Genomic DNA, 10,165 nt, shown 5'->3' with positions numbered 1-10,165 from the left:
TAATTTGCTTTTGTACTTTCACTGTGAGTTTTTATGTTGTACATTCTGACAAAAATAAAAATATTTATTTCAGCAAATTGTCAATGTGATTATCGTGAAAAATATTATGGTTCGAATATAAAACATGTTTAAATTTATAAACAGAAGCAAAACAACAAACTAAACATTTTGCTGAAGATTACGATGTTCAAATTTTGTTTTGATAGCTTTGTCTCTGACCATTCTACTGCTGATGTGTGTACTGTTATAGTGCAAAAAATATTTAATAATTCAACGCTTATCAATCAAATATAGTGTTATGTAATTAATCATTCAAGTGGGCTCTTTTGATTTGTTTGATATGTAGTACATTTTTATATAAAATATGTCAGACCTTTTCTATATTTATATATATATATATATATCTTCGACGTTGTTTACATGCTCGAGATGTGCATTTTTATGAAAACTGACAAACATCTTCTCTAAATTAAAACATATCTTTAATAATGTTTATATCTCTATACAATAGGTCAGTATTTATCTGTGATCAGTCCAGAAATGCATATATCTACATGCAAAAATCTTATATTTGGCTGCCTTGGCTGATAAAATTATGGACCAGAATGACAGCTATCAGTTTGTCAAATTCAAAGACAGGATTTTGTCATGGGTGGCCCGTGCAATTAAGTAAAATTGGTGATGTTTGATGTTTGGAACGAATGCAATGTTTTGTCGCTCAACACAAGGGAGATACATTTACGTACTATCCAATCATAATTACATAACCTCTTTGGTTGTTCGAACAGAACATAACAGCACAGAACAATACTTTAGCTATCCAATGTTTACATCGATACAATATTGTTAACGTATACTATACATAGTTAACAAACTTATTGGGTACTATATTTGACAGTCTGCCCACATGGAAGTTACAGCGTAAACTGTTCCAAGCAATGCCACATATATAATATACTGCACAGTCAAGATTGATTCTGATTAATTATGTAAGCAAATGAATAATATTCAAATAAACAACGTTGATTTCTATGACTTAATTGCACATGAAATATAAAACTTACAAACACTCATAACCTTATGAAATACAATGTAATGGGAACAACGATTTTTAAGTTACGTACAACCGCTTATTTTAAATGCTATTCCATTGAAAACCGACAAACATGTCATGCAGGTTAACAAACCTGTCAATTATTTGTTTTAAGACTGCCCACTTGGAAGCTACAGCTTAAACTGTACCAAGCAATGCCATTGCCGTGTTGGTCCATGCGACATTGTCACAGGTGCATGTGGAAATAGGGGTTGTAAAGAAGGATGGAGAGGAATATCGTGTAATGACAGTAAGTTATCAATCGCTATTAAAGTAAAAAAGCGAACATAATACAAATATCTCATATTTATTAATTACGTCAGAATATAAAATCTAGAAAACTTGCGACATGTTGACCTCTTTAGATTCTTACATGTGAAATCATTTTACAGTGATTTTGGTATTAATTTGGACCAAGTATTTAAGAGGCTAAATGCAAACCTCATACACAGTGTTAATTATTAAAAGAGTTTTGCACAGAACAGAACGTATACGTACCAAAACACGCTGTTGAATTAAATGAATGCAATTTAAACAACGATTTTGACATAATGGAAACTGGACACTTTTTAAGTATTGTTTATTGTAAAACGGCATACATTCAACACAAGTTACAAAACATTTCGGAGCATTTGCTTAATAAAATACAAATATGCAAACGGAGCGTTCACACATGTATAAGAATATGTGTTAAATGGTAACATCATGCAATTCATGCACAGCACAGTTGGGTATGGCTGCACCTCTATATTACGCCTCGACTACATAATCTGGTACCATCTTGATGCTAATTGTCGCAATAATCAATGCGCATCTTGAAGGACTCCACTGGCCGTTGTTACGTCACTGAATGTAACTGATTAAATACAGTCATGTCCGGTAATCTTTGGAGCCCGGCTAATTTTCCATCTTCACAGTTTTGCATATTATTACAATGCGTCTTAATTTCTTACGTTTACATTTACTTTTGTCATTCCTTTTATTGACCAATGGTATGATAACATTTTAGTATGAACGACATTGTTATTTAGCAATCAATTCTATAAATATTCTAAATTTCAAAGAATTATTCACTTTCTCAAAATTTGTAAAATAATAACATGAATTTGATGATAAATGTTTATTTTATGTTTTCCTGTGGTTTATAGAGAAATATCCGTGAATTAAAACTGATAATTTCACTGTTTCAAACAGTGAAAATTAACAGTAAAAATTATCGATAATTGTCACTGTTTACTGTGAAATGACGTCATTTTTTGTGTAGCGAAATTCTTTACTTAAACTCTTTAACAATATATAGAAACGGTGATAAAATCATAAAATAAAATGAAAATGTGTTTGATTTGGCGGAATATCGATTTTAGTTCAATCGTGATCATAGAAAATATATTTTTTCATTCGTGGTTGCGCCACTCGTGAAAATATTATTTTCTATGATCACTCGTGAATTAAAATCGATAATCCAACGAATTCAAGAAATATCCTCTATATTATTTACTGACACAGTTGTAAATAGTAAAGTTTGAACTTTTTTCCATTACATCCAAGTAAATATTTTAAAGCCCGTCATACGAGAAGATCGCATATGTATATTTACGGAAAGTCTGATATACCCACATATATATAATCGTTAAGCATATTTCTTTGCGTACGTCTATCTCAAAACAACATTTATGGTACTTAAATGAGGTTTTATAATTAAAAAAAATATTACAGACCATCGTCAAACAATCCAAAGAAAAGGCACTTTCAGATGAACGAAGTATGTCGTAATGCAAAAAATGAACACTAAGGTCACGTGTAATTAATATTTCAAATAAGTTTATTGTAGTAAAAGTATCTGACACAATTTTTACAGAAAATGTTTCTACGAATTATGTCAGGAGTATTTAAGGTTACGAGAGAATGGATTTGTTTAAAGATAATGTTTTATTATCATTTTAATATGCATTGGGAAAGCGCTTGGTTAAATATTGGAGATAAGTTTGTATTTATAAAGGCCGATCGAAATTATATGTACTCAATAAAGAATTACATAATTATGTGATTTCGATCCAATGTATATATAAGCCTATTTATTGCACACGAATACCCGAAAACATCATTCATTGGTATCACAGTGGACACTATCATTTTCGCAAATCAGTCTTGTTAAGAGTAACATTCAATATTTACGTAATTCGCTAAAATGGCGACATAAGCGCGAGCCCTGCACATATCGTTGCATCGCGGTTCGCGGGATGCAAGGGTCGCGATTACAATATAACTTGACAGTTCATTCATGTAATTATAGTTTTGTAAGCACAGTTTTTCGATCTCAAAGGTGTATTTTCCCGCCTGTTTTCTCAATTATTATATCCGTATGTTTTAAATTGTTAAAACAAAATATTAGTTCATGTAAGTATTTTGAAATGAATTTTATTCAATTTGGGGGATGCCGAATTCGTAGAAAGTTGGCTTCAATACCTGATAACTGAATTAATATTAATGGGGCATAGCACGTTGAAGATTTTGCTATTGTTTATACAATGTGTAAAGCATTTTTATAAAATATGACACTCATTTTCTCTAAATTAAAACAAACCATTAATGCTGTCTAATTTGCTACAATGCTTGATTGTCATTATTGATCTGTGACAAGTTCACATCTCCATATGAATACATCTCCATGTGACAGCGTGAAGATGGCTGCATACAAGCTGATAGGCCGATGAGATTATGGAGCTTAATAGATTTACAGCTAGCATCATGTTAAATTAAATGACTGGCTGGTATACAGTGTGGCCCGCGCAATAAAGTAAAACTGTCTATGTTATTGTTTGTCGCACTACACAAGCGTGATGCATGCATAGACTATCAAACTATGAATTTATAAAACGTTGTTGGTGTCAGACTTCACAATCGCAAGTGGCCATTGACCTCGAACAGTTCAACAGGTAACAAAAACAAAACAAATAACAATATTCATGTTTGTTTTTCTCACCTACGCCAGACTGTTACTTTTGATTGTGTTACAAAGTTATGTTTAGAATTTGAACATTTGTAATAAGTTATTCTCCCCTAAGTTTCATTTTCAAAAGTATAATCAATATCCATGTCAATCATGGTTTTCAAAATGTATTTTAAAGCAAAAATTGGATGTGTTTATTAACATTATTAATTGATATGACGTAATTGCACATGAAAGACGAACTTACAAAGACAGGCTTGCTTAATTAATAAAATGATATTGGAACAATGATTTACACATTAATTGAAATAAAAGTCATTAAACTTCTTTGTTTACTAGCGCCTATAAATAATAGTTATTGAAATATAAATCACACCAACAGTATTAATGTTTATTATGAAAACTATTATGTTTGTATAATAAATTTAACTGAATTTAGTGAATATATACAAATATAAAACTCAAGTTATATTAATAAATACTGGGTTTAACCCATTTATGCCTAATGGACTCTCCCATCCTTCTAAATTGGATCAATTTATTTCCAAAATTAGGGATGTCTAGTATATTTATTTCTATATTTAGAATATTTTTTACAGAAAATTATTTAAGCAAACAGCGCAGACCCCGAAGAGACGCCGCATGATGCGGCGTCTCATCAGAGTCTTCGCTGTTTGCCAAGGTCTTTTTTCTAGACGCTAGGCATAAATGGGTTAATGGAATTTTACTTTGAATATTACAAATGCTAATTCAATTTTATTTCAGCATTTTATATAACGTACTTTTACAGAGTGTGGAGGGGTCCTAACAGATCCGATTGGCTTTATCACGAGCCCCAACTTCCCGTCCGATTACAACAACAATGAGCGATGTACCTGGGTCATAAACGCACCCGAGGGAAGCCGGATACATGTGCATACTTGGCATTTTTATAATGGTTTAATTAATAACCAAAACTTAAAATAAGCATTTAATAAATGTGTGTATGTATTTGAATAAAAATACCGGATCATATTCACCTAACATTTGAAATTTAAGATCCATATAAGAGTATTCATTATTATAACAGTGTTACATTTGAAATTAGTACTTTTTAATGTGTAATCGAAGCTTCAATGTGTATTACAGGAACAAAACTTTCATCCCCATACATTCATTCTAAATTACTTGCCTGTTGTGTTTTCAGTTGAACTTTACAGACTTTGTAATGGAGTCCCACGACCTGTGCAGAAATGACTACCTGGAGCTCTTCAACGGACCTAATGCCTCCTCTCTGTCAATTGGAAAGTACTGTGGGACAGCGCCACCTGTAGGATTTAAGTCGCAATCAAACTCTGTCTGTATTTTCTTTTTCACAGACTCAGTCACTATTGCAAGGGGTTTCTATCTGACGTATAAATTCTCTGTACAAGGTAGGAATCATTATAAGACTGCTGCCTTTTGAGTGTCATTAATATTTTTTCTACATGTTCTAAATACAAATCTGGACTTCAAACAAATAAATAAATAAATAATAAATAAAATAAATAAATAAATATTATTTATTAATTATTTATTTATTGTTTGGTTATCTCAAACACGTATTTATCTACCCTTTTGACGTTGCTTTATTACTTGATTACATTATTTAGACTGCTGCCTTTTGAGTGTCATTAATTATTTTTTTCTACATGTTCTAAATAAAATTCTGGACTTCATCACAAATGAATTAATAAATCAATCAATAAAAAATATACATTGTTTGGTTATCTAAAACACGTATTTATCTACCTTTTTTGACGTTGCTTTATTACTTGATTACTGAATACAAGTTTTGACCCGCATATAGCATTTAGATCTTTTCTTTAGGTTACACAATTTGCTGTACATTTGTTAAAAAAATCGTGAAAACCTTTTCTCTAATTCGTGGTGCATATACTTACTATCAAATAATGAATACATACCACGCTTTTGTTTTCAGACTGCCCACTTGGAAGTTACAGTGTAAACTGTTCACAGCAATGTCGTTGCCATGTGGGCCCATGCGACAGTGTTACGGGTGTATGTGAAAATGGGGTCTGTGAAGACGGATGGAAAGGAATAGCGTGTAATGAAAGTAAGTTGTAAAATAATCATTTTGAAAGAAAAACACAATCATACAATATATATATCAGATAGGTTAATAAAAATAAAGGTAGCGTCTGCATGTAATACCCTCGTACTCTGATTTTTTTAAATTTTAGTCGTCCATGTGAAAATGTATGTTTGAACGCAAACATAGTATACAGCAACGTAGGCATTAATTGGCATTAATTATTTGAGCATATTTTTTGGATTTCACATTAATTGAATCCACATTAACAGTGTTGATTGCAATAACGTAGTAACACAATTAAACAATACGAAAACAGATATACCAAATGTTTTGCTAACGTTCTTTTTTAATGGCCAAATTGTCGAAATCAATATTTGTGTTCACTTACCAAACCCTTCAGTCCCGTTACTAGGTTTCAAAATAATACGTTTAGATATTCAATATTCAAATGCCCTTTACATGAAAACAATTAATGTGAACAGCAATCCCTTAATGACGAAATAACAACAACCATGCCTTGATGTGATTCCCTTATAAACCGACTGTATTCGCCATAAACCGTCGATTATGGGATCTGTTACTTATACAGCAGCTGCTTTCATTTGTAATCGTTCCTCTGTTGGGTTGTTACACATTTTTAATTTTAGTAACACTTGTACAATAAGAAACGCAAACGTGTTATTTAGACAGGAAATGGTCACGCCTGAGAGAGAATGATTTGCCATATGAAATGTTAATGGTACCACTTTCATGCTCCGAATAAACTGCGTGTTTTTCTAATATACATGTAGAGGCGTCAATATCTCAAGCGCCGGATGTGCAATCAACTGCCTCATCGACTACGCACTCGTCGACATTTTTGTACATCGGCATAGGGCTCGGTGTCGTTGTGTTGGTTGTCATCACTGTAGCAGTTTTTGTCAGCATAACAAAGAAGTAAGCTTACACGTTACTTGTCAATATTACATATATGTTCAATGTTTATATATAAATAAATAAATAAATAAATATATATATATATATATATATATATATATATATACATATAACAAAGTCTCTATAAGCCTTGTATTATTTAAGCAAAAACGCTGTATTTATTTTATGCCGAAGCTTTCGACCTCACTGTCTTCATCAGCGGCCATTTTTTATTTCAAGCTGTTTCAAATATGTACGGATATGACGTCGTGCATTTCCGGCGTCAACGTTGTTTTCGCGCCCTTTCATGTCTGTTTATTCTTGCACGTTGATGCCATATGGTCGGTATGTCCTTAGTTTTGCCTTCCATAATTGCTCAATGGTATTGCGATACTCGTCCGACCCGTTTAGTTTTTCAAGTCCCAGTATTTGAAAATCATCCTTGGATTGTCCGTCTGTGTAGAAATGTTCAGCTACCGGGTCACTGTGCTGTGTGTGAATACGCGACAGATTCAACAGATGTCGCTGGTACAAAGGTCCGCCGGTCTCTCCCACATACACGTTATTGCGACAGCGACGAAAGTTGACCGCGTACACAACATTGGATGATTTGCAATCAACATTGTTTCTCACGCTGTACTTTCTGCCTCTGGGATCTGTGAAGTAGTCCGCCGTCATCATGTACGGGCAAATGGCAGCGCCCGCTCATGTTGGGCTCCCGGAAGAACATCCAATTGTGTTTCTTGTGTACTAGGATGTCTTGCAGGTTGCAATCCCTTCTGAAGTGTACTAATGGGGGCTGAAGGAACACTTCCTTCATTCGATCAGACGTGTGCATCGTGTGTAGGTGTCTGCGGATGATACGGCCGATGTTCGGTAGTGCGCGCGAAAACGTAATCACGAGCGGAATCCTCGTATTACGTTCCGAGTTTTTCTTTTCGCGTAGAAGGTCCTCTCTCTTTTTATTGTCGACCTTTATTAATTCGGTCTCTACAAACTCTCCGTCATATCCACGGTTTACGAGCTGTGCTTTCACCGCCTGTCTGTGCTTCCGGTAGGCAACCTCCTCTGAACAAATTCTTTTCGCACGCACACCCAGACCATATGGTATTGCTTTTTTTGTAGACTCCGGGTGCGAAGAGTCCCTGTGTATATATTTAAGTAAAGATACATGATTTTACTGTAATATTCCACTTTAAACATCTGATGTGATTCTATTATACTCGAATATCTGATGTACGACAATACGAGTTTATTCGAGTAAGTGTTCTTTAAACAGTTATTAAACATTCACATGGTGCTTGTTCTTAGAAATAATAATGAGTTCTTACATTTGCTTATTTTTGTTTTGGAATATTAAAGATTAAAACGTTCTCAACTTGAATTTCCATAATTGCTCCATGTTTTTTACGCATTCTTCGGTCCAAATTCACTTCTCCAGCCGAATTGTTCGTAAGTCATTTACGGCGTGGTATTGCGTAATCGTGCGCTCCAACGCTAAGCAAATGCGGGAGAGATTCAGTAGTTATGGTGGTTGTTGTATCTCATACATATAAAACTCATATGCAACGGGCACAATACATCTTGTACACTACATTGGTTGATTTGCGGGTAACTTCTTTATCCAGAGCATTAGTGTTGCCAGTTGCATCGGTGAACTCACATGCCTCGCAAATGTACGGAGAGATTGCACAATACTGTGAGCCGCACGGCTGGGTCATATTTAGCCACTTAAATAGTTACAGTATCTTCTACGTACCAACCATGGACGGTCCGGGAACGGAATAACATGTGATCCGATGTGGGCATTGCCGGTACTTGTTTTTGGATTGTGAAGCCGATATTTTGTTACGAGCGGTACTCTTGAAGAGCGTTCTGTAGGTGCCTTGCTACGTAACAGGTCTTCCCGATTCTTCCGATCGACCATCTGTATATTGGTCTTTAAAATTATGCCATTGTGCCCTCTTTACATCAATCGCTGTTTTATTCAAAAAAAGTTTGTTCATCGTAAAATAGGCATGTTCAGAAAAATAACGTAATCCACCAATGCCATATGGAAAAACGTCTTTGTCGATGCGATATGCTACGATTTCTTGTGCAGGTATAGTTGCCATTCAGTTGGCTTGAAGTACCGGTACAGGTCGGGTCTTAGGCTGCTGATTCGGATGGACGTCACCGTATCAATGAATTCTACTTATTGTTTAGAGTAGCGGAACTCGAACTCAATCCGTAGGTTGACATCATTTTCAGAGCATGTGTCCGTAAAACGGGAAAAATAGTCGACCGGAAGTTGGAAAGAGATTTTTACTTCCGTAACTACTGGTTTTGCAAGCTCCCATGGGGGTAGACGCGAATCGCAAACCAAGGCACGAATCAATAACCGTTCATTCAGTCTTTATGTATTTACAACCATCCAATGATAATGTTTTATTATCTTATACTGTCTTTACCATAATGATAACTTCAAAAGTTGGTATATCGGGGTCATCTCGGGCATTTAATCACTTATAAATTGCAGCACGGGTCAGTCAAGTAAAGTGCCTTCCCGCCAAAAACACATTACCGTTCCCGCGGGGTAAGGCTCCTTTATTTTTTGTTTTGTTGCTAGATTTTGATATGAGAGGAAAGATACAATACATGTTAAGGCAATTTATCTTTTATTTTGTCGCACTATATCCGCCATCTGTTTTCGTCGGATTATTACGATATTTAAGGGTTGTGCGTTGAGACATCGAAATGATCTGAAGCTTACGTGAAATTCGATTGCTGCTCGTTATTAACGCAAGCCATTATCAGTTACAAATTTCTTGCAGAGCGTATTTTCGCTACTTTGTTCACTTTGATGTGCACATTTTCTGTATAGTTATCAGTGATTTCAATTTATTTATTTCTTTATATATATATATATATTTTTTTTTGGTATTTCTTCATTAATTAATATATTCATGGTTTTATGTTTTTCTTTATTTCTTTTTTTTAGGTTGCAATGCTTTTATTTATTTAACAATATACATGTACATAATAAACATTGACGATATTAATATTAACATGCATATAAAGGTAAGCACAAGCGATACATTCTTCTAACCAATATAAATAAATGGTTCGGCGTTTACAAATAACGCATTTTCAC

The sequence above is a fragment of the Dreissena polymorpha genome, chromosome 3 (assembly GCF_020536995.1).
Source record: "Dreissena polymorpha isolate Duluth1 chromosome 3, UMN_Dpol_1.0, whole genome shotgun sequence".
NCBI lineage: Eukaryota > Metazoa > Mollusca > Bivalvia > Myida > Dreissenidae > Dreissena > Dreissena polymorpha.
The sequence above is the reverse complement of the archived record's forward strand: the minus strand, read 5'-3'. Positions refer to the sequence as shown.